A 6,160-nucleotide genomic window follows, 5' to 3' on the forward strand; every position below is an offset into this window, starting at 1 on the left:
AAGCCACACTAGCTGATCACCTTCTGATGAATATTCTAAGGATTAATATTTTAATATTCTAAGGAGGCATGTGGCCAGCTCTCCCATAGGACGCTGTAAATAACTTCAAGACAAGGCACCAAGAGAAAGATTCCTGGGTCTTACTGGGTTCTGGATCAGGGAGCTGGGTCAGACATGCCTCCTCAGGAACTCTCTATCTTCCTCCTTCTCCAAATTTGGCACTTTCAGGGGAATCCAGAATAGATGAGTGTCCTGGGAGCTTTCTGGGACAGGGAGGGGCCCTATCCCCAGCCCTTCATTGTGACGTCTTCTAAAGGGGGCAGAGGGCAGGGTGATGTCACAGACCACTGGCCGGCCCCTCTCCCTCTCTGCCTGTGCCTGCCACAGGCCCGGCCTCACCTTTTCCCCCCACACCTCTGCACCCCAGAGGAAAGGGGTCAGCTTTGCCAAGCAGGCCACCCGGCCACCTGCAGCCATGGATGCAAATCACTCCACCCCCTTGGAGCCCCAGTCCTCCCCAGAGACCCCCAGGTCTGGCCTGACACCCTGCTCAACCCCGGGAAACAAGGCCTGCAGCAGGACACCAGCCCCCAGCACAGTGGGCGACAGATTGCCACCAAAGACTGGAGCGGTGGTCATCGACACGGGCACAGGCACCTGTAAGGTGGGCTTGGTGAGGCAGGCGAGGCCCACTACACCGTGGCCACCATCGTGGGCTGCCAGCCCCAGAGGCCGGCCCCCACCGGGCAGCAAGCGCTGGAGACGTTCATCGGTGAGGCCGCGCGCGCGCGCGCGCCCCGAGCTGACGCTGGTGCAGCCGGTGCGGAGAGGCTTCGTGGTGGACTGGAGCGCGGCCCAGCTCATCTGGCGCCACCTGCTGGAGCACGACCTCCGCGTGGCCAGCCAGGACCACCCGCTGCTCTTCTCAGACCCGCCCTTCAGCCCCGCCACCAACCGCGAGAAGCTGGTGGAGGTGGCCTTCGAGTCGCTGCGTTCCCCCGCCATGTACGTGGCTTCCCAGTCCGTGCTGTCCGTCTACGCGCACGGGCGGGTCAGCGGGCTGGTGGTGGACACGGGCCACGGGGTCACCTCCACGGTGCGGGTCTTCCAGGGCTACAAGCTGCCCCACGCCACAGAGCGCCTGGACCTGGCGGGCACCCACCTGACGGCCTTCCTGCCGGAGATGCTGCTCGGCTCCGGCGTGCAGCTGGGCCAACAGGACCTGGACACCGTGGAGGACATTAAGCATCGCTACTGCTACGTGGCGGCCGACTTGCTCCAGGAGCAGGCCCGGCCCGAGCAGGAAGACCCGCAGAGCCTGGAGCTGCCGGACGGGCGGACGGTCACGCTGGGCAAGGAGCTGTTCCAGTGCCCGGAGCTGCTCTTCAGCCCGCCCGCGATCCCAGGGCTGTCGCCCGTGAGCCTCCCCACCATGGCCACACGGGGTTTTCTCAAGGTGCCCCTGGAGGTGCGGGCGGACGTGGCCCAGAACGTGCTGCTCTGCGGGGGCTCCTCGCTCTTCGCGGGGTTCGAGGGCCGCTTCCGCGCGGAGCTACCGCGCGGTCTGCCCTGCGAGGCCCGCGCGGTGGTGACGGCCCGGCCCAGCAGGAGCTTCTCGGTGTGGATCGCGGGCTCCATCCTGGCCTCGCTGCGCGCCTTCCAGTCCTGCTGGGTCCTGCGGGAGGAGTACGAGGAGCAGGGCCCCCACATCGTGTACTGAAAGTGCTACTGACGCGGGGCAGGGGTGGGGAGTGTTGTGGGCAGTAAAGCTTCCGCTACCCAGCGGGCTCTGTCCTCCCTTCCCTCAGGGCCCAGCCTCGTCCACTCCTGGACCCACCCAGACTCGCCTTGCTCTGACCCCACACGCCCACCCCACCAAGATCTGCCTCCAAAGACATCCTTGGTTCTGCCCTGTCCTAATTCACCTCCCATGGTCCATCCCGTGAGAGACCCCAGTTCTGATTCCCTGAACCCACCTCCCCCAGGATCAAGGCCCAACACACCACCATGTCCTCACCCTGTCAAACCCGTCTCCATGATCTGTGTCCCCCAGGGCACTCTCAGGTTGGGGCCCCACCCAAGCCCAACCCCAAGACATCCCCAGATTCTAACCCCTAATCTCCCCTCCATCATCTATTTCTTTTGATATATAGTGCCCCAAGATTCCTCTGGGCTCTAAGCTCCCCAATTCACCCCCTTGCCATGTCCGTCAAGGATCCTCAACCACCCCCATACCCTGTTCCTCCCCAAGGAACTGCACTGGGCACTCCAAACCCCCTCCCAGAATCTTTCCATGAGTGTTGCAACCCCTAGGTGCACCCTCATAGTCTGCCCCCAATTTCTAATCCCCCCAAACATAGTCCCGAGATCCATTTCCCAAGACATCCCCGGTTCTAAGCACCTCAAATCCACCCCCTCATTGGTTTTCTCTTGTCTGTTTAACCAAAGTTCTCCTATACTCTGATAGTATGAGCACCCCCAAAATTCTCCCCACAAGTGCTGAAACCCCACATTCACCACAAAAATCCAAGTTCTGACCATCAGGGGTCTCCCCTATAGTGGCCCACTAAAGGATCCCTCGTCCAAATCCCATGCCCCAAGTGCCCCTCCCCCAAACTCTGCCCTCCCCTCACAGTTTGCTCCCCTAGACTCTTTCCATCCAGGTGCTCCCACAACCGATCCCCCATTCGTACCCCCAAAGAACACCATGTTCTGAAACCCCAAACCCCCAGGATGATGCCACTGCTCTCAGCCCAGCCCCTTGTTCTGCATCCCTCCGAAAATACCCCTGCATGGTCTGTCTCTCAGTGTACATCATGACCCCAGTCCTCAGCCCTGGAATCCTCCCAGGAAGGCTTTGGCCCCCAGGACCATCCCGTGATGACCCCACTAATGCCCTAGGTCCCTCCCCTGTGTTCTGACCTCCCAACTCCCTCCCCAAATACAGTCTCCCACGGTCAACTCATGATGAACCCCCAGGACACCCCACCCTGGGGTTTTCAGACTCCCAGAAAAAAAAAAAAAAAAAGGATGTCAGAAGATATATGAAAAACCCAAAACAAGAACCCCCAAGAGGTTACAAAGTGATGAGGAGGAACTGCTTTTTCTTCTCACCAGGGGGCAGCGCGTCCAAGCTCAAGGGGCTGAGGGCTGCACCAAATTTAGAACCACGACGACTGCATCCCAGAGCTCAAAGGAGACCCACCCTGCACCACGGGGTCAGGGCGCTGCCAGCCACACACACACAGAAGGGATGTGGGACAAGCTGAGTCCCATATGCAACTGGAAGTGAGGAGGATGCACAAACCCCCACCACTCTTGGGCTGCTGACAAACCCAAAGGGCTCTCATTTAGACCAGACTAAGGTTTCCCCAGCCCCAAACCTTCCCTGGGACAGAAATTTCCCCTAGAACTCTCCAGAAATGTGCCCCACCCATTTGCACACTCTCAGGGGTGGGGAGCTCACTACCTCAAGTCTGTTGTTAGAAATCCCACCTCCTTCCAGGAGTTGTAGGTAAACCTCTGTGCTCTCTGCTTGCCACTCCCCTACCCGGGGCACTGAGAGCACCAGAGAGGTCCCCCCACCCGTATTCACACACACCTCTGGAGTCTAGTCTCTCCCAAGCCCACCGTCCCCAATTTCTTCCACTTCTGGTTTTAAGTCATTCACGCATTCATTCCACAAACATGCATTGACCACCCACTATGTGCCCAGCTCTGGGCTGAAATCTAAGGAAACCACAGTGCATCACTTGGGATGTACCATGGAGAACAGGACATGCGAAAGATGTCTAATGTCACTGTCTTACTCTCAGACGACATTTGAGGGATAGCGATTGTGTCTCCTTTATTCACTGAGTTTACTAAGTGGGGAGCAGGTGTCTGGATAGGAATCGGGAAAATCCAGTCTCAGCCAACAGTTACAGTTAAATCAGTAAATCCAAAAAAGAAAAGTGAATGGGGTGCCTTTCCATCCATCAGCTGTATTACTCCCTATAAAGGGTCTCAAAAGCAATCTCTGTGCTTTTTTCCCCCCTCAGCCAAGAAAAGCATCCATGGAGCTCAAGTTTGAGGTGAAACCAGGCTCAGGGTCCACCTGTCCTCGTTGATCCTCGGATTTCTGTGTGAGCAGGTGAGTACCGTGTGGACCTGGTACCGACAGGTTCCATCAGCCTCTGCTGTGCAGAAGACCTGCCAGTGGGCTTTCCTGGGCTTGGGTTGTCACCACAAGGAGTCAGGAAGACTTTCGGGTTAAAAATGAAATTACTCGATTTTTTATAAAATACTCAAATGTTTAAAATCTAATTAGAATTCTTCTTTGCATCTGGTTCAAAACTAAGGTGATATAAAAAGATATACCTTACAAAGTCTTGCCCTCACCTTGTTTTCTTTCCATCCCATTCTCCTTCCTCTAGCCACCTATAGGTAATTACTTTGATTGGTTTATCATGCATTCTTACCGTTCTGGATTTTCTTTAAGTAAATGCAAGCAAATATATTTTCATTTCCCCTTTTACTTATACAAAACATTGTAGTACTCTATGCATTTTTCTCTGCCTTTTTTCCTTTAACATATACTGGAAATTTTTCTATTATTAGTGCATAGAGTACTTTGCTCTTTTTAGTGGTAAATAGTCTTAAAAACCAAGAGCTGGACACTAGGTATGCTCAGTGCCTCTGGAGTATCATTGCTTCTAAGACCTTTCAGTGGATATAGTAGTGTCAACTTAAAAAGCAAATTTGCCTGTTATTTCATCTGAAATTGAATTTATTTGGGAATAGCCAAAAGAATTGCAATTCAGGATATACATGCTATGGCAAACCACAGGCAAATCCAGAAAAGAAAGGAGGGGAGCTGCTTTTATAGAGAAGAGCAGGAGTAAGGAGGGGCTGTTCTAAAGGAAAATCCATTGGGAGAAAGTAAAGGTCAAGGCAGCAAAGGCTTCTCACTGGCTGAGCTGTGGCGTTTCTCGATGGCTGAGCTGCAGCGTTTCTCGATGGCTGAGCTGCCACGTTTCTGGTTGGCTTAGCTGCAGCGTTTCTCGATGGCTGAGCTACAGCGTTTCTCGATGGTTGAGCTGCAACGTGTTTCGTTGGTTGAGCTGTGATGTTTCTCATTGGCTAGGATGTTGTCAGGTGGAAAAAAAAATCTTGCTTCAGTAATAAAGCAGTTTTACTTCGTGTCCAAGACACAAGTCTCTGTCACTTCCTGTTTGGTGTAATTGACAATATGCGAGAGGGTGTGAGAGCTCCCACTACAGGCCTTCCTGACTCCAATTTAGTTAAGGTTTCTTTTATCAATTTCTGCAGCAGAGAATACGTAATTTTTAAATCATGAGTTTAACATGATATTTCTAATTCAATTTAACTTTACAGTGGTTTTTTGCTTAATTTTCTTTGATTTTATATTAATCTCTTATATGTTATACTAAAAATATTGCCTCTGAATAGCATTAATTTATTTACTTAATGATATTCTCCTTCAGTGTATATAAAAAATTACACCCAGAAGAGTCGCTGTCTTTACGTAGCAATCTCGCTTCTGGAAATATACTCTGAATGTAAACCTCCCAAAATACAAGACCACATCTACACACGATGGTTATTCACAGAAGCATTATTTCCAACAGCAAAAGAAGAGAAACAACTCAAATGTCCTTCAGGAGGAAACCAGCTGAATTAGCAATATACTTAGTTTTAAACTCAAATGTCCTTCAGGAGGAAACCAGCTGAATTAGCAATATACTTAGTTTTAAAGTCCCGTGAAAGCATTCTTTTTCAAACTCTGTTGTAGTCATGTTTCCAGTTTATATGCAAATTCGGTTCATTTAGTTATTTGTTTTCCATTTTGAGGATTGTGGTTGTATTTTTAAAATACGGTTCCGAAGTCAAAACTGTATAATGAGCCATATTTAGGGAATTCTAAATTCAATTCCTGTCTCCTCTTCTCAATTATTGTCCTACCCTTCTTGGTTACCGTTTGTATTCATGTTTTATCCTTTCAGCGTTTCTTTTGCAAATATAAGAAAATAGGTGTGTGTATATGTAAAAATATACATATGCAAAATATATGTGTGTATATATGTACATATATTTATATATATATGTATTATATAAAATACATTTGTATTTTACATACAATTACATACAATACATATAC

At 51.0% G+C, this 6,160-nt stretch overlaps 1 pseudogene; it reads left to right on the top strand.

The window, feature by feature from the left end:
* Positions 1-475: 475 nt before the first annotated feature.
* LOC131401874 (actin-like protein 9) lies at positions 476-1,732 on the top strand (annotated as a pseudogene).
* The last annotated feature ends 4,428 nt before the right edge of the window (positions 1,733-6,160 follow it).

The sequence above is a fragment of the Diceros bicornis genome (genome assembly GCF_020826845.1).
Source record: "Diceros bicornis minor isolate mBicDic1 chromosome 21 unlocalized genomic scaffold, mDicBic1.mat.cur SUPER_21_unloc_1, whole genome shotgun sequence".
Classification (NCBI taxonomy): domain Eukaryota; kingdom Metazoa; phylum Chordata; class Mammalia; order Perissodactyla; family Rhinocerotidae; genus Diceros; species Diceros bicornis.